General features: G+C 40.7%; 1 long non-coding RNA gene across 1 annotated transcript in view; it reads right to left on the bottom strand.

Annotated features, from left to right (window-relative positions):
• Nucleotides 1-288: 288 nt before the first annotated feature.
• The window catches only part of LOC138809225 (uncharacterized), a 31,403-nt gene continuing 12,289 nt past the window's right edge, over nt 289-19,402 (bottom strand). Inside the window, exons 2-3 of the long non-coding RNA XR_011366754.1 lie at nt 5,484-5,571; nt 289-741 (exon numbers count right to left, since the gene is read on the bottom strand). This is a non-coding gene — a long non-coding RNA (uncharacterized lncRNA). The remainder of the gene's footprint in view (nt 742-5,483; nt 5,572-19,402) is intronic.

The following is a 19,402-nucleotide window of genomic DNA, read 5'->3' as shown; positions in this document are numbered from 1 at the left end:
CATTTGATTTTCCTTTCTAATATCTTCCATGACCCACTGGTGGTTCAAAATTGTGTTGTTCAGCCTCTATGTGTTACAGTATTTACTTTGGTGGCTTTTGGTATTGAATTCTAATTTTTTTCCCTTCTGGTCTGAGAGAATGCAGGGTATAATTTCAATGTTTCTGAATTTAGACAGATTTTCTTTGTGGCCTAGAATATGGTCTAATTTGGAGAATGTTCCATGTGCTACTGAGAAAAAGGTGTAATCTGATGGGGCTGGGTCAAATATTTGGTAGATGTGGGTTAAGACTAGTTGATCTATGCAAATTTTAAGATCCGAAGTTTCTCTGGTGACTTTTTGCTGGGTGGATCTATTTAGTGGGGATAGTAGTGTATTAAAGTCCCCCACAATTAATGTCTTTGGATCTATGTGAGATTTGAGAGAAAGTAGCACTTCTTCTGGTGCTCCATTATTTGGTGAGTAGATGTTTTAAATCATAATATCCACCTGAAGGAGAGTTCCCTTAATTAGAATGCAGTGACCTTCTTTGTCAGTTCTCATTGATTTTAATTTAAAGTCTATTTTATCTGACATTAGTATAGTAACTCCCATCTCTTTATGGCGGCCATTTGCTTGATATATTTTATTCCAGCCTTTCACTTTCAGAATGTTCATTTTTGTGGGTAAGTTGTGTCTTTTGAAGAAAGCAGATAGAAGGATATTGCTTTTTGATCCAACTGGACAATCTATGATGCTTAACTGGAGAGTTAAAACCATTAAAATTGTGAGTTAGAACTGAGAGGTGTTTGTCTGTCCCTGCCTTCTTATACATTTTTTGGGGGAGAAGCTGTGCCTTGGCTGTTCTTGTTGTGATTACGTACGTGTTTTGTACTATTTATAATATGTGTATATCATACATAATGTATGTAATACATACTATATCTATAAATATATAAGATATATATATATATATATATATATATATATGAGGAATTTTGCTGAGTGGCTTCATTCAAATGGAAAAACCGTTAGTGCATTTCATGTGTGCAGCAGCTTGATGAGAGCTGATTTCATTTTACAAATCATTGAGAAGCCAAGGAACCTCCTCTATGCACACAGAATAATAAACAGTAGGGCCAGTTTTCAAGCCCAGAGGCTGGATCCTCAACTACTATACCACCTTGTCAACCAATGCCAATCTAAAAAAAGGAGTGGAAAGAAGGGTGCAGCTGTAAGGGATGCAGCTGGTGCTTAATGCAGGTATAAATCAAGGTGTAGACTAAATATGATGCCCTTTTCCACTGTGTTTCTCCTCCTACCAACTCCTACTTTTCAGGAATTAGGTAGTGATTCTTGCATTCAAACCTGCTCTGGAACTGGAGCAAGTGTCAGGCTTGACCACATGCCCAGGAAAAGAATAAAGACTGGACTTTTTTCCCACGCCGCCATCCCCACCCCCTTGCCCTCTGGCTATTACCTTTCATACAGGTAATTTCTGTATGAAAGGTAATTCCTGTATGGATAATTCTCAGCAGCAACGCTAGAGGGTAGTCAAGTTCCTTCTGGCAAACCACCAATGGGCATGTATAGCTTTGAAGCCTCTGACTGGCAAAGAGGTTATGTTTTAGCTTCATGACAAAAATCAGCATGTTAACATTTTGAAGTGTTTGACATTGAGGAAGCACTTACTCCTGCTTAACCCGACGCTTCCCAAAATTATTTGAACACAACACACTCATTTTGTGATTCTTCCTGAATTGGACAGGATTATTCAGGACAGCCTAAGTGGAATGCCCTGAGGAACCCATACTTCCTGCTTCCTGGTGGCCATCCAATGGAATTCCTGGAATTCTGAAGCAGAGAAGCCTCCATTGTGTAATGGACAAACCCTACAGACCCAGCCCACCTCAAGAAAGCAGGTGATCTCCTTTGGTTGACCCTATATCTAGTAACTGGCTCCAAGATGGGCCTCCCCTCCTTCCACCCCACTCTTCCTTTCTTTTTTTATATTTTAAAAGTGCCAAAATACACAGATTATCAATTCAGAACCCATCCATATCCTCCCATATCTAAAGAAGTTAAAATGCTCCATATTATATAAATGCTTCACAAGTAGTATTTTTATTGTTTAGGAAACCCTGAGAAAAAGAAATGCATGTACAGTTTCCTGACAGATCAAATCACTCTCTTAAATCATTGTGATCAAAAGTGAGTTGAATTCATGGATATAGAACGTGTACATGAAGGAGCTAAATGTTTTATCAGAATATTAAAGTCAGATTTATTTTCTATGTATTTGAAACTTATAATGGGACTGTAAGCTGAGTACATCTGACAAATTATACACACCAGGAAAATAAACAGTCTCACAAGAACTACATGACACTGCAAGAGCTGACACCTGAGATTTGCAGAATCAAAGTCTGCAACTTAAATGGCAAGAAATCTTAAAGTTAATTAATTTTCAATGGTGAGTCTTAAGGTGAGTTTTAGAAGAGAGATTGGAAATGCTTAGCTATGTCCGAGTTCAATATTGAAAGAAGCAAATTCAAAGAGGCACCACCTCTTTCTCATGAGTCATTCAAAAGAAAAGACATATTCAGTTTACAAAATGCAAAAAAAAATCTATTAAAATGGTATAGAATTGTTTGTAATGTCCAGCACACTTGACAATATAAAGAAAATTATTTTAATTCTATAAAGACAGGAGTTCTTATATTAAGCCTAGTGATAAACTCCTGAACTATTAAAGGACTATGATAACTAAATCCAGAGACATTTAAAATGGGCATAATCATATTGCTATTGCTTTCATCAAGAGGAAAGTAAGTCATCTTGAAAACATACATGTGAATTTCTGAAAATTATTTTCCTTTCACATTTTTACACACTGCCAAATTTCCATAATGTGTGTGTGTGTGTGTGTGTGTGTGTGTGTGTGTGTGTGTGTGTGTGTGTGTGTGTGTGTGTGTGTGTGTGTACAGAGACTCGAATGCAAAAACACAAGGCCTAAGGTTATCTATTGACTTTTTCCCTCAAGATTTGCACTCTACCCACTTGAACCACATCTCCACTTCTGGCTTTTTGCTGGTTAACTGTAGAAAAGATTATCAGATTTTCCTTTCCAGGCTGACTGAATCTAAATCCTCTGATCATAGCCTCCTTCATAGTTAAGATTAAAGACATGAGCCACTCGTGCCTTGCCATAATCTTTTTATACACAGACACTGAGACATTCGAAATTGTTGAGTAAGAAACTTTACCACAAGGCACTACTTTTCTTGTAACTTTTAAAACTGCAAATGTATCTTGCTGGATTGATTTTTGTTTGAACCTGATATTTTTTACACATTTCACATTGCTTTTGTCAGGGTGAAATAGGAAATAGGCTTGATTAGATACATAAAAAAGTCTTAAAAATCTTATGATCTTTCCTGCCCACCCTGGCTTTGAACCATGATCCTCAGTTCTCAGCCTCCTGAGTAGCTAAGATTACAGGCATGAGCCACTAGCACCCAGCTGAAAATTACTGCTTTAAAAAATGGCAAAACTATTCTTGACAAATATCATGAACAAATGTGGCCCCATTGGGAAGAAGCCCCTTTGCCTCCAACCATTGTCCCATTCGTTGTAAGTGGATCCAACTACAGTATTGAAACCCACCTATGTAGACTAGACTGAAGTGCACAATAATTGCTGTTACTCTAATCAACCATTTTGGGATGCCACAGGCACTCTGCTCTGCCCAGTGCCTTTCTGTTCCCTTCACTCTATATCCTGGGTTTAGGCCCCAGGTCCAATCTTCTCAAAAAGTCATGGACTCTTGTTAAATAAGTCATTACAAGGGATTTCATGCTTTGCTGGCTTTATACTTCATGCCTGGAAAATACACCAATGGTGTATTTGTGGGTGGTCACCTGAATCAAAATTGGAGTACTGTTTCTGTGACAGGTAATAGCAAAATCAACAGTTACCAGAACTTTTCTGCACCCCTCTTCCGGTACCTGATGGAGAACCAAGGCTTCCTCTAACCATCTGGTACTCTTTGGTCTTCAAGATGCTTAAGCAGCCCTCCAGTGCTCCTCCTCTGCTTTCCCAATAGATGTAACCACCATTCTCAGGACTGGAAATGTCTAATGATGAGTATGCCACCAGCTACCCCAAGTGGTATATCCCAAAGCTAAAGGTTTTAAGTCTTGATGTAACTTATTTTCATGTATGGAAACAGAACAATGAAAATTGCTGAATTTTTTGTAAGACAAGGGAATTGAATCTCATGGAATGAGAGTTATATGAGAGAGAGAGAGAGAGAGAGAGAGAGAGAGAGAGAGAGAGAGAGAGAGAGAGAGAGAGAGAGAGAGAGAGAGAGAGAGAGAGAGAGAGAGAGAGAGAGAGAGCTCGGCTAGATGAGGAAGCAAAGGCAAGAAAGGGCAAGGCTCTGATTTCAAAAACTGGTATTTGTGGGGGTGCAGCTATTTTTGGAGCTGCAAGAATTGTATGCATTGGGTATCATCTCAAATCCAATTCATAATTTAAAAGTTATATTTTATCCAGTATTATGAGCTGTTTTACCTTGTGGGATCAACTTGCAACAAGAAAGTGTGATCTATCATCTTCTATTTATTTGACTGTCTGCCTGGATGTCATCTACATATTTTGCAACCACTTAAACTAAGAACATGAACTCATGTTCTTTAGGATTTGTTTGCTTGCTCACAGCTGACACTCTTCCAACTGAATCAGGCCTCCATTCTGTACTTTGATTAGTTAACTACAGATGGAGTTTTGTGGACTTGTTTTTAGGAGTTTCTTCAAACCATGATTCTCCAGTTCTCATCCTTCTGAGGTAAGATTATAGGAATGGGACAATGGTGGAAAGCAAAGGGGCTTCTTTCTGATGAGGCCACAGTTGTTTACTTGTCAATAATATTTGCTATGTTTAAAAACCCCAGTAATTTCCAGCTGGATGCCAGTGGCTCATGTCTGTAATCCTAGCTACTCAGAAGGCTGAGAACTGAGGATCACGGTTCAAAGCCAGTCTGTGCAGGAAAGTCCGTGTGACTCTTATCTCCATTAAACCACCAGAAAACAGGTGCTGTGTCTCAAGGGACAGAATGCTAATTTTGAGCTGAAGAACTGAGGGACAATGTCAACCCAGAGTTCAAGCCCTATGACAAACAAACATTAATTTTCAAATGCAAGATTATAGTAATGGAGAACTAGTTTTGAAAAGAAAATTCAGGACAGCACCTTGGACCTCAGTTCAAACCTCAGGACATACAAACAGGGACACACAGGCATAACTTCAAAGTCATAAACACTATGCAACCCATCTCAGGACACAAGGCTCTTTTACATAGCTGCTGACTGTTCCTCTCATATACAAGCATCCAAAGAAATTATTTTCTTTTATTATACAGTCTTGGCGGTTTCTTTGAATAATCAATTCAAGGTTGGAAACCATACAACATAGAAGATAAAATAAACAGATGGATACACACCTATAATACTTTCATTCAGGTGTTGGTAGGAAGCTTGGAGGTATGACTCAACTGTGGCTGGCACAGCAAGACCTATGGCAGAACAACACTGAAACATCAAAAATGAATGAATGAATGAATGAATACATTTATTGTCATAGTCTGAAACCTTATGGCCCTCACAATTGTCCTGATCATGATAAGCATCAAAGAAAGTGTTTTTCTTATGGCACACAATGAAACAAGTATACTGATAGCAAGGAGCCTAGCATGGCTGACCTGAGGCTGAGCAATCTGAAATAAGCCAGTACTCTTACCCCTGCAGGAACATTCTGGTGACAAACCAAACCAGTCATTGTTCAAAGTAGCTTGGCCTATAGCTTCTGTAAGCACACTTACCTTGCTGGGCCATTTCCTTCACAGTCTGCAATTGCTGAGAAACTGTCACAAATCTCTAATTTTCTTAGGTTGTTCACTTCCCTGAACATGCCCTTTGCAGAATTACTTCTTCCTAGAAATTTATTCCATACCACTATCTCTCTCCCCATCTAAACTTGCTTACAAATACCATGTACAAGTCTACATTGGGTGATTAGACTTTAGAGGGGGATGCCTCTGTGTAAGAATATTTTACCTTCAATAGCTATATATACAACTACACATCCACATGTGTCTTTCCTCATGGCTATTTCTACTTCCTGTGCAAACCACATGTTTGGGACCAGCCTAGGCAGAAATGTTTGCAGGACCTCAGCTGAGAAATGAGCACATTTGGAGGAATTACTCAAGTGGAGGAACACTAGGAGCACAAGGCCCTGAGTTCTGTCTCCAATATCACACACACAAAAAGGCAGAGGTTTGTTTGGTTTTTTTTTTTTTAGAAAATCGAGGAAATACAGGCTTAAATGACAATATTAAAGAACTGCTATTAACTTAATAGAAAAGATGAAGAATAGTAAAGTTATAAAGAAACGTCCTTATTTCTTGGAGACTTATACTGAAGTGTTAGGAGTGAATTCTTTAATTAAATTTAATTAAATTCTTTAATAGCAACAGTAAAGTGGATAAGAAATAAAACAATAAAATTTGCACAATTTTTAAATGTGCCTGCTGATAGGTAAATATTCCTTATATAATTTTTCTCTACTTCTGCTAGGCTAAATTTTTTTTTTTATAATATGTATGTAAACATCTCTAAACATCCAGGAAAGCCAGAGAACACACCAAGAATATTCTTGGTGCAGAGGCACAACACCAAGAATGAGTCTCCACATCTGCAGAACTGGTGTCAAGAAGCTACCGATTGCACAGTGCCAGGGGCAGACACCTCAGCTGGAGCTGCCACCCACATCTGCCATGGTAGCCATCATTAGGAACACTGCCCACTGTCACTGCTGATATCTTTGCCAGGCAAGAGTCTAAATGATCCCTTCCTGAAAAGCCTTTACCTGACATTTCAATTGTGTAGAAAATGAAACAGGCACAGATTTGTTGATGTTAAAATTAAAGTGTATCTTTATCATCAAACACTTTCCAGAGAGCAAAATGCAAAACCATGAGTTAAAAGAATGACCATAAAACATACTTAACTGGTATTGGTATAAGCAATGAAAACATAGATCTAGAAATATAAAACAAAGAATTTAAAAATCTATGTTTGAGAGTAGATTCCTTATATAAGTGCTGAGCTTCTTTGAGAGTGTTATACAACTTGATATATAGCATTATTGGTCAAGAATTAAATTTCACTATTTGAAACAGAACATAAGGACTAACACATGGATACTATTTTATAGCTTATCAAATACTTCTTAAGGTATTAATATTGATCCTTTAATCTCTTTACACAAGTTTAAACAAGAGGTGTGAAGCTTCAACAGTTTTTTGTAAAAGATATAAGAAGATAGCTAAGTGACTAGATATGTTAATCATTAACATTAATAAAATGGCTTTTATCTTAAATAGATACTGCTTTAAAATGTTGATCTTCTCTAAGAATAGGGGACTTGAAAAGCCAAAAAGAATGGCAAATGTAAGACATATATGTACAACAAACACAGACAATTTAGTGACATTGAGCCCTCTGTGGTCTAGTTCTTGCTACTAATAGCCAGGACACAGCCTGCTATAGAACCCACACTCCAAAATGTTACCCCAGTAGTTAAACACTGAGCTGAAGAACAAAATGGCTTCTGACATGGAGCCTCATCATTTTGACCTAGTAAACTCAGACTTCATTCAGAGAAGCTTCCTAGCAATAAGCCACTAAGGACAAGAGAGTCTTGAGCTGAACTAAATAGAAAAGAATGGAGATCAAGGGGAAAAGGGAACAAGAGTGAGATATACCTAAAATGATCATGTGTTCCTGTTCTCTGAGTCCAACCAACTTGTGCCATTGTCCCAGAATAATTATTAATAGGGTCCAATTTTCAGTATTTAAGTAATTCTGATTGGGACAATGAATACCGTGGAGAAAGCCTAGAAACAATGAGAGTCTGAAGATGTGTGCATGTGTGTGTGTGTGTGTGTGTGTGTGTGTGTGTGTGTGCGCACGTGTGTGCGTGCGTGCTTGTGTGAGTGTGTGTGTGTGAGAGAGTGTGTGTATGTAAAGGCTAACCTTAGCCAAACAGGGCCCAGAAGCCACAGGGAAGAAATTTACTTCATCCCGTGTGTATAAGGGCTCATTGACAATTCATAAGCTCAATAATCACAGGAGTAGGAAATAGTATTTTATAGCTTGTCTTTAAGCAATAAGACAGAAAATGTGAGTAGAACAGGAAAGAATTCAGGTGTCAAAAGGTGTTCTGTCACAGGACTACTAAAGGCAACAGTATCAGATGTAGAGTGAAGGATTGACTCCCACCCTATTGTCCCAGGTCCATACAGATGCCAGACAAATTCCCAGGTATGTTTGTTTGATGTGCCTGAACCCAGCTGTGAACATCCCATGTGAGCTCATTTGAAAGGCACAATTCACTAGACTAGGCCCTTTCATTCATCTCTGCCTCCTTGCTCAGATGAATAGCCAAGCTCCTAAACACAACCTCCAAACTGTAGGAAGGTCTGTGCCCCTCGGTGTTCCTCAATAAAAAGTCCTCACCTATTGACAATTGAGTCAAGCCTATCCCCTTTCAGTCCTCCTCCCTTTTCCCAATATTGAAGGTCTTAATAAGAGCCCGTAGAGGGTCCAATGAGAAGGAAGTTGTACAAACAAATGACTGGGAGTCACCTCTTTGTAAACCAAGTCTGCTGTACTCCTGATTAACTCTACTACTGAGTACTTACATGCTAAGACTTGACATTGAGAGAAGAAAGACAAAAAGCCAACATAACAAAACACTCAGAAAGTGCTCAGAATTGTATGAACATGATCCTGCCCTTAGGAAACTTACAAAATTCACTCCAAAGATTCCCTCAGTAGGTTTATAAGGCACATCTCTAATAACAAGAGGTCTCTGAAAATAGTTGTTCCTTCATAATTACGGGACTGTATCCATTTTGAAGGCTATGGATTATTTTGCTTTTGAGACCTCAATTTATATGCAACATTGATCAGTGACTGACAACAATTTGAACAGAGAAGAATGAGATCTTTAGGAAAAATGAATGTAATACTTTCAGCTTATCACCAGAAGTATGTTGTTAGATCACAGAAAGTGATTTATCGAAGACCACTCTAAAGTCCCAGTAAAATCAAAGGAAATGCATAACAGAATTACCTATTTTGTAATTTCTAATAAAGGAGAGAATTCAAAATTTTAGAAATCCTAGAAACAGGAGACCTGGATGAAATAATTAAGAGTCTGTGGGAAGCTGAAATGCTGAAGATTCTGGACTTCTAAAACCTGCCAGGAAATATGCATACCCAGATTGTCATAGATAAACATTTATTCAAAAAGAATATGGATGGTTTCTCTAAGATATAGCTCTTATTCCTTCAGTAGACATTAATATCCTTTGTTGAAAAGCAGAAACTTTTAACTCCACCCAAGGAAAAGCTAAGCAAAAAAAAAAAATCAGACCAATATTAAACACCTATAGACAGGTGAAAATGAAATACTACCCGTTTGTTCATTCCCCCTTAAAAATGTCTGCTGACACCTGGACACTGATGGTTCATGCATATAATCCTAGTTACTCAGGTGGCTGAAACGTGAGGATCATGGTTCAAAGCTAGCATTGACAAAAAAAGTCCATGAGAATCTTATCTTCAATTAACCACCAATAATCCAGAAGTGGGGGTATGGCTCAAGTTGTAGAGTACTAGCCTAGAACAAAAAAGTTCAGGGACAGTACTCAGGTCCTAAGTTCTACCCCAAGGTTGCCACACACAAAAAAGTCTGCTGACATCTTACATGAACCTAACCAGAGAACAAAATGAATAACATCTCTGTTCATTAAGAAATAGGCACGGTGGGGGAAAATGCCCCCAGAAACAGACAATGACCACAAACAATGAAGAAGTTTTTCAAAGCCAAGGATGGGATGGTGCACGTCTGTCCCCCCAAATCCCAGCTACTCAGAAGGTGGAGATCAAGATGATCAAAGTTGGAGGCCATCTTGCACAAAAAATTGAAACATCATCTCAATAAACTGGGTATGATTGTGCATGTATCCCATCTCAAATCCCAGGAAGCTGTGGACAGGAGGATGTTGGTTCTGCCTAGTCAAGACAAAAAACAGGAGGTCCTATATAAAATATAACTGAAGCTAAAAAGGAGTAGAGATGTGTCTCCAGTGGCTGTGTGAGCATGTGCCCGGCAAACTAGTCTTGAGTTCAAACCTAAACAAGATAAACAAGCAAACAAATATGCAGATGGGAAACACATAAAATATTAAATGATTACCTGCTGTAGCATTTGGGAGAAAAACTATCTTCACACTCAGAAGACAAACGTGAAGTAAACACAGATTACAAGGCAAGAGTTTCTATAAGGTCAAAAACAAGAAAGAAAGGAAGGAAGGAAGAAGATAGGGAGAGAGAGAAAGAGAGAGAAGAAGGAAGCAATGAAAGAAAGAGAGGTAGGGAGGGAAGGGGAAAGAGGGAGGGAGGGAGGAAGGAAGGTAGACAAGACTGGGAGCTGGTCACCTCAGCTGCGGAATAAAAAGGTTGACTCTACCATAGCATGGGGTGTGTTTCTGAATGGTTGCTTGCAGTCCTAGGGATTGAACTCAGAGCTCTATAATTGCTGGACGGCCACTCTAACACTTGACTCGTGCCTCCCTATAATCTTAATATGCTTCCCAATTAATGGGATGACAGGCACAATACAAAATTATGAGGTGATCACTGCACACAGCTAAATGTTCTGCCAGCTTCATCATGGGGTGGCCACAAAGTCTATAACACATGGGCCTTTAGGGAACATTTCAGACTCAAACTTCAAAGATATACCACTTGGTATCACAATAGCTGAATATCACCAACATTAAACAAATTAATCATTACTTCTTTTCTATCAGAGAAGTAAAAGGACACAGGGAAAATCCTGTTCCTTTTTATGACACTGGGTATATGCCAGTTATTGGCAAACTAGCTGAGCCTCACATTTCCTGCTCAAATCCTTCAAGGGAGAGGTGAGGTGAGCCACAGACTCTCATGCCTTTAACTTGTCAAGATGAACAGGTGGTACCTGGGTCTTGGACTCCCACTAAGAATGGAGTCCTGGGCAGACTTCAAGAACACACTCATCTCCCCCTTCTGGAGTGGCTGGATGTGAGAACCTGGACACTGAGCAAGTATTCTTTTGTAGCAGGAACAAGTTGGAACTTTTTGACACTCATTATGAGAGGCAAAGAGAAAAAAAACTCTAGGTTTTCTTTTTTTTTTTTTTTTTTGGTCGGTCGTGGGGCTTGAACTCTGGGCCTGGGCGCTGTCCCTCAGCTTTTCAGCTCAAGGCGAGCACTCTACCACTTGAGCTACAGCGCCACTTCCGGTTTTCTGGTGGTTTTATTGGAGATAGGAGTCTCGTGGTCTCTCCTGCCCGGGCTAGCTTTGAACCGCGATCCTCAGATCTCAGCCTCCTGAGTAGCTAGGATTACAGGCGTGAGCCACCAGCACCCGGCTCTAGGTTTTCTTAAAATCAGGAGAAGACACAGTTTTTTCTGGTCCCTTGTTGTGTACTTTTACTTCCCCACACTGACAAGAAGGTCCACAGAGCCAAGCATTTCCCATGCTATTTCCCAAATACTGCATGTTCTGATGAAACTGTTTCTATAAACATCACTGGAGCCATCTGCAAGCAGTGAAAAGCATCTTCAATGACCCACAAAGTGACAAGTGACAGAGCTGGAGACATAGCACAACTCAGTCCTGACTGTCCTAAAAACTTAGGGCAAGCCATAAAGGGGCCTATCCAATACCATTCCACCAAGGACTCAGAGAAACCTGGTATTTCCTAAGTGACAGAGCCATTCCATCTCCTGTCCTGGGACTACTTAGAAACCCTACTCTAAGGGCCACAGAGCTGTAACTCCTGTGATAACCTCACCCCCACAAGTTTTGTGCTCTTAATAAGGCTAAGAATATTTCTTATTGGGAAGGTGATGACAACAGATCAGCTAAGACTCTGGGAGAGTTGTCAAGTCAATGGGAAACCTGGTGAACCAGAGAGAGACCGTGGCTGTGATGAAAATAAAAAGAAAATACACTTTTAATGCCCTTCTTTTAAAGGTGTTAGTAGGTATATGCTAAAGGTAAGATAGACACACATGCTTAGAGACATTTAAAACATTGTACATTAAGGTGTTGGTAGTGTTCCATCCTTTCTGCTGAGATATGGAATTAGTTTTTCATCATGCTTTATCTCTATTACACACATTTTCTACAATGCACAAATTGTATTTATTCTGAGGAATGTACTACTGTTTTACTTATATGAATACAAAAAAGACTCATATCTATGCAAACACTCTCAAGAGTTTGTGCCCTATTTGTAAAGTCTTTGTAGCAGTTTTGATTAAACCCATCACACCCACAGCTAGCTCTGTTTTAGAGCCCCATGGGAACCATGATCCTTCAGAACTAGAGAAGACAATGAGCCATTGTTCCTCCTTTCAGGCCAATACTGTGGCTCCAAAACTGCTATTTATCCCTTTATGAGTAAGCAAAGAAAACAGGCTTCATAAATAATTTGATGTTTCAGCACTTTCTTCCAAGACAAGCATGCAGGCTTCACACAAAAGACAGATTTAGTAACTAACTCAAAGAGCTCGGCTAACTGAACAAGGAGCTTTTGATGCTGGAACTCAAATTGCACTAGTGTAATAGGATCTGATTGGGGCTAACAGGAACCATTTAGTATTAGACAGGCAATTTGGCACCAAGGAACCAAATAGAATAGTGCACAGCTTGCCAGGGCCTCAGACTCTTCCCAGAGACCACCAAAGAAGATCTCATCCCCCAATATTCAGAACCAATATTACCTTCCTGTGAAGACCTAAATATTTTTCATCTATTTTTGGTATGAACTCAAGCTAACCAATCCTTCTTCCATGTGCCCTCTTAACTCACTTATGAATCACCTACAGTAATTGAGCACTATGTCTACTACTGTGAGTACACAGAGCAGTTCTGTACTGGGCGCCATTAGGTACTCACTGAGTACTCACTCTGAAGTCCTCAATGCTCCAGGGTAACAAGGAAGCTGGACTTGTAGGCTCCAGGCACCACATCCACAAGTATGCACAAATGAGCACTAAAGGGCTGATGAGATTGTCAGGCACCCTAATGCAGCAGCTGTGTGCATGCTATGCTCAGGCTTGAGTTCCCTAGTAAATCAAATGCCCAGAGGGGTGACTGGTCTGGAGCTTCTTGGAGATAAGTTTACCCCCAAGTGAGATAGGGTTCTCAGCCATCAATCAGGAGGCCGGGTTAGTATACCAACACACAAGAGACAAGGAACATTCAAGCCGAGCCCATACTCTCTGCAGCCAAGGGTGCCATCCAGTAAAGCCAGAGGCAGGTAGCAGAGGCTCTGACACAAAGCCAGATTGGAAGCACTATCTACCACATAGACAGACCTCCTTAGGACAAGCTTAGAGAAGGATTCTGTTTCTCACACTCTCTTCTCTTCCTCCTGCCTTCCTTGCCCAGATGAGGGAATCACAGCATCACCTTCTCAGCAAGACTTCCAAGTGGATCTCATAGACACAAACAAGACCATCAGGAAAGAAAACCATCCCAATTTCTCAGAGGAGGAAATGCAGGCTGAGGCCTGGACATGTTTATAGGAGACACATCTGGTACCTGATGTTGGCCCTGCCTTCAATGCCAATATTCATTGCCCTGCACTGCACTGTAGAAGCTATAGGAGTCTTCTACAATTACAAGGAACATCTGGGATTCTGGCACATGACCTGAGCCACTCCTGCTTGACCTACAGCTTCATATCTCCCCTATTCTCCATCCATCCATTCAAAGCAAGACCTGGGAACTGGGAGAGGTTAGCTCTGTCTTCTATTCTGCCTAGGCTTTAAGAGCTACTGAAATATCAAATCCCCCATGAGGGCTGGGTGCTTCATAGATAAAGTCACAAGAGAGCCAGGCCTCCAGAAAGGACATATCTAGGTGGGCCAGGGGTATGCATATCAGGAGCACAATGTGTCTCAAGCAATGCAGATCTCTCCTGAGACCTTCCTAGAACTAGTTACTCACAGAAGACCAGGGACCTACACTTTGGGGTCACCCAATGCCTTTTAATGGTCCCTAAACACTTCCTTACAACTCTATACATCCACCATCTCATTTGCACTCCAAAACTCCACACGCAACCTCATTAAGAGTCAGTAATTGGTGAGAAATATTGATACTTCAAATTAATTGTGTTATTAATACTATAACCAATCATAGGGTCCTAAAATAACTCTATTTTCTCTATATAAACTATACTATTAGTGCCATTAAAAAACAATTGCAAATAGACTTGTACTATATGTGGGCAAAAAAAGCAATTAAGTGAAACTCTTGAAAACTAAATGTATAACCAACAGCATATTATCAACATTTACATAATTCACATTAAAATAATGACATCCTAAAATATATTACTTTTTTTGAGGGGGGTCCCGTCGTGGGGCCTGAACTCTGGGCCTAGGCGCTGTCCCTCAGCTCTTCAGCTCAAGGCTAGCACTCTACCACTTGAGCCACCACGCCACTTCTGGCTTTTTTCTTTTTGCTTATATGGTGCTGAGGAATCAAACCCAGGGCCTCAGGCATGCAAGGCAAGCGCTCTACCACTGAGCCATGTTCCCAGCCCCAAAATATATTCATTTTAAGGGATAGACTTATCAATAAAATATTACATACCTGGCTGGGAAGTTGGCTCAGTGGTAGAGCGCTTGCCTTGCATGCCCGAGGCTCTGGGTTAGATTTCCTCAGGATCCCATAAGCAAAAATAAAAAAGCTGGAAGTGGCGCTGTGGCTCAAGTGGTAGAGCACTAGCTTTGAGCTGAAGAGCTGAGGGACAGTGCTCAGGCCCAGGTTCAGGCCCCTCGATGGGACCCCCCCAAATATATATATATATATATTATATATTATATATTATATATATTATAAATTATATAATATATATATATATATTACATTCCTTTTAATACTCTGCTACAGTATCTCAGGGAAATAAAATGTAGGTCTATTCATCAACTAAATACACAATCCTTTCCCATTAGCTTTTATTAATAAAGGAACTACAATTCAGTCATAAATAGGCAAATTATTACATGATTTGAGGATTAGGATGAAAAATTTGATACATAGCAGAGGTATATGATGCAGTAAAACCAGCTGGTTTATATTTTGGTCATGTGTGAACTGCCCATAGAGTAAAAGGAAGAACTTTTAGTGATGGAAGTTAAAATAAACTCTATTTTGGAACTTATTTTTCAAGAGGAAAAAGGGAAAGTATTTCAACAGAATTAAAGAGTACCAGACCCAATGAAAGGCTCCTTAAATCATGGAGGCTCTATGTTTGCTGTGTAGAAACCTCACCCCTACTTTCCCATAATCCCTCTTCCTAGAAATGATTCAAGAATTCATAGTACTTTTCCAACTCTCTCTTTCCCAGCTCTCCCTTTCCCAACTCTCTGTCTTTCCCAGCTCTCTCTTTCCCAGCTCTCTCTCTTTTCCAGCTCTCTTTCCCAGCGATCTTTCTCACTTCTCTTTCCCAGCTCTTTCCCAGGTCTTTCCCCGGCCTTTCCCAGCCGCGTGGAGGGCCAAGATGGCCTGGTGCCAGCCAGAACAATGACTAAACCTACCCCTTACCTGAATACCAAGTGCTTGGTGCTGTTCTTACTCAGCTACCTCTTTTTAAAAATCTAACATAAATGGTGTCGTGACTCGGATAAAGGGCTTAAAGTCAGGATAGGTGGGATTCCTCTCTGTTTTTTTTCCTCTTTTTTCTTTTTTTGCTTGTTTTTCCCTTTTTGCTCTGAGGAATACCCACAGTTCTGATGGCCTTTTGCGAATTGGTCTGTCTGCTGTGGACACATCACACCGATACCATTACTGGCCTTCACATCCACGTCCACACCACTTCTCTACTCTGGTGAGTGAAATTACTCTCTACAATTCTCAGTTGCTCAGTCTCTGTCCAGACATGGCACCATGCCAGAGAGCTCCTACAGCCTTTAGCTGAAAGGCCGCTCACCTCTGAAGCCGAGGATGCTTGGTTTTGGGACATGGCCTTTTTTCTCTAGAGGGCTCTTGGGGAAGTCAGGATTCTGCTTCTGCCTGGTGAGCTCTGGGGTGCTGTGAAACCCCTTTGAAATGCCTCCTGCACTCCCTGGAAAGCCAGAGAGCCTAATTTTTTGTCATTCTCAGATGTACACACTTTTTGCTACTTCAATGGTAAATGGTCCGAAGTCAGTTTAATTTCAGGCTCTCTTTGCTCTCTCTCTGCCATTCATGTCCACCTTCCCTATCTCTCCACTTCTCTTTTCTACAACATTTTGGCTTGTGCCCTGAAGAGTGTGATGCAGGCTGGGTCCTGGGGAACCCCTCCTCTAGGTTCCCTCTCAAAGGCTAGCCAATGTAGGCTTGATGTATTTGTTCAGGGTTTCTTTGCATTCTTTCAGAAATTCACCGTCTTTAGTTCGCCATCTTGGCCACATTGTGACCCTTAAACTTCCACCAAGCTTACTACTCCATCCATCTATTCTAAGGTGTCTTGCTAATAAGTTGCTCTTTTTCAGGCCCTGGTAAGTGAGGCCCAACCATCTGATGTGCTTTGTTACCAAAGATGTATACACACTATTGTCAATGCTTGATAGGAAATGTACTCAGTATCTTGCCCATGTAATTGTAACCCCTCTGTACAGTATTTTCACAATTAAAAAAAAATTCAGGTTTTGAGTTTTGCCTTTTTTGTTTTATGTTGAGTATTCTACTACTGACTACGTGGTTTTAAAATACTGGGCCTATCTGTGCTAAAATTTTCATCACATCTAACAAGTTTAGTCATTGCAGAATATTTGTTGGTCAATTCTTGATAAGGACCAGGTAAGCTCTATTCTCTATTCTATTTGATCTCCTTGTTGACTTATTTGAAATAATAAAGGGCCTTTGTGGCAAAGATTGCAGTTCAAAGCCAGCCTGGGCTGAAAAATCCCTAAGACTCCATCTCCCAACTAACCTGCAAAGAGACAGGTTGGAAGCATGGCTCAAGACTCTTATCTCTAACCAGCCAAACACTGGAAATGGTACTGTAACTCAACGTGATAGAGCACTAGCCTTGAGCAGAAGTGCTCAGGGATAGTGCCCAGGCCTTGAGTTCAAACCTCCTTGAATACCAACTGTGACAAGCCATCCCAGCAACGAGCACCTAGACTCAGCCAGTCTGGGGAACAAGGGACCATGGATAGGTGTAAGAGGAGATGTTGTCAAACAGCTGCTTTGTGCCTGCCCTTTCAAAATTAACCACAGTTGGGAGGTCGATAGAAGTAAGAAGCCTGCCCATCCAATGTCTATACCGGTCTACGTATTAACTGAACAGGAATTTATATTCTTGTCTTTGTCACTTGACTTATCCTCTACCTAGTCGCCAGATGTCATAAGTAGCTAGGGACATTTCGACCAACATTTTCAGCCCCAAGTCCTTCCTCTTGCCATTTATTTGCTCTCTAGTATTTTTTTCCAGCCCCTCAATGCGTCATGAGACCTCTCCAGAGTTCACCTAAGAATTCACACCACCAAGGGACAGCAGCTGCTCACTGCCTTCTCTGGGAGGGGACCAAATTTCAGACTTTTATCCCTAATGTCAATGCCCCTTGTCAGCAGGAAGTAGCCAGAGAGAATCCGTGCCCCATTTCATGATTATTAAAAGACTGGAATGTAAGGTCTGCTCCTGGATGGAGAGCAAAGTCTCCACTGAGTACCTGCATTACCTAGGCGCCTGGAACACCTGGAAGAGGTCACATTTGCATTCACTGAGGTCACATCTGAATTTGATGTGGCCACACCTTTCTCCACCCATACCCCAGATAAGGCCTAACCCAGGCCCAGATGCTCTCTTTCCCAACTCTCTCTCTTTCCCAGCTCTCTCTTTCCCAGTTCTCTTTCCCAATTCTTTCCCAACTCTTTCCCAGGCCTTTCCCAGGCCTTTCCCTGCCTTGTGGAGGGCCAAAATGGCCTGGTGCCATCTTGAGTAAACCTACCCCTTACCTGAATACCAAAAAAAAAAAAAAAGAATTCATAGTAGTTCTTAATCTAAAAACATAATATGGACAGGTTTCTCAGCAGAGGAAGCAGGAAAACCCAGACAGCCCTTCCAATATTCCCATGTGGTGTTTCAAAAATCACTAATGATGAAGGAAATGGTGGCCTTGAATTTCAGGAAGGCCATTCAGTGGGCATGAGGGGTTTATTTAGATTCATTCTCTTAATTTGTGTACTTTTGGCATTATTGGCATCTGACTCAGTGTTTCATTCTTGATAATCAAATGCTCTACCACTGTAGCCCTGCCACATCCCTTTGTGTGATGCTTTATGCCAAGACCAGACATTCTGTTATCCTCCTACTTGCATGTCATCCACACTGCGATGACAGATGCATGCCACCATCCTCAGCTTTTCAATTTTTTCCCCATGCTATCCTGAAAGGTCAATGCTCCTGATTTTAGCTCTTCCATGCAGCTGGGATGAAATTTTTATTAAAAACAAAATTAAGAGCCTAAATTTGGTTTTTAAAAAGTTCAATACATGTGTTACAATTTTCTCCCAAAACATAAAATCCTGTGCTTCTAACTTTAAAATACTTAGCCAGCTAAGGGGTATTATGCATTTTGAATGCCTAACAACCACCCCAAAGTAGGCTGGCTACACACATGCCCATCACATCTATGTTCATGATTTGCCCAATAGTGACTGCTCTGACCCTGAGCCCCTTCACTTTCTCACAGTCCATCTCTAAGCAATTCTCAATAAAATCTGCACGTCAAGTACCCCATTTCCCAAACCCTACCTGCATCATGACATATAGAACCCACCTCACCTGAGAACCTGCAATTGTTCTCACCAAATACCTGGCAGACTCACCTATGAAACCACGAGCCTGGTTTGGTCATTCACTTACATAACAACGTGACAGCTTCCTGGCTTTGTGGAGGGAACCTACACTGAATCATTGTGAAATAGCAGTCAAAACCGTGAAATCAACAACAGATACATGCTTTGTATCTGGTGAAAGACTGTGCTCAGGGAAGACTCAAAACAGTCCCTCCAAACAGACAATTCACTATGACAAGTGTAGTGACCATTGGATTCACAATCCTGTGTGCACATACTGAGTTGGAATCTCCTTCTCTACAGGCTTGATAAGCAAATAGTCACTACACCCCCTAATATGGTGACACCTTCTCTGAAACCATTTGAGGTCTGAGCGACATGGGAAGAATTGGACATGGATCAATGGAAGCCACTGCACAGCCCAAAGTTCCTCAGGGGT

This window comes from Dipodomys merriami, unplaced genomic scaffold (genome assembly GCF_024711535.1).
Source record: "Dipodomys merriami isolate MVZ:Mamm:240054 unplaced genomic scaffold, mDipMer1.0.p SCAF_1021, whole genome shotgun sequence".
NCBI classification, from domain to species: domain Eukaryota; kingdom Metazoa; phylum Chordata; class Mammalia; order Rodentia; family Heteromyidae; genus Dipodomys; species Dipodomys merriami.
This window is presented reverse-complemented; position numbering and strand designations above follow the sequence as displayed.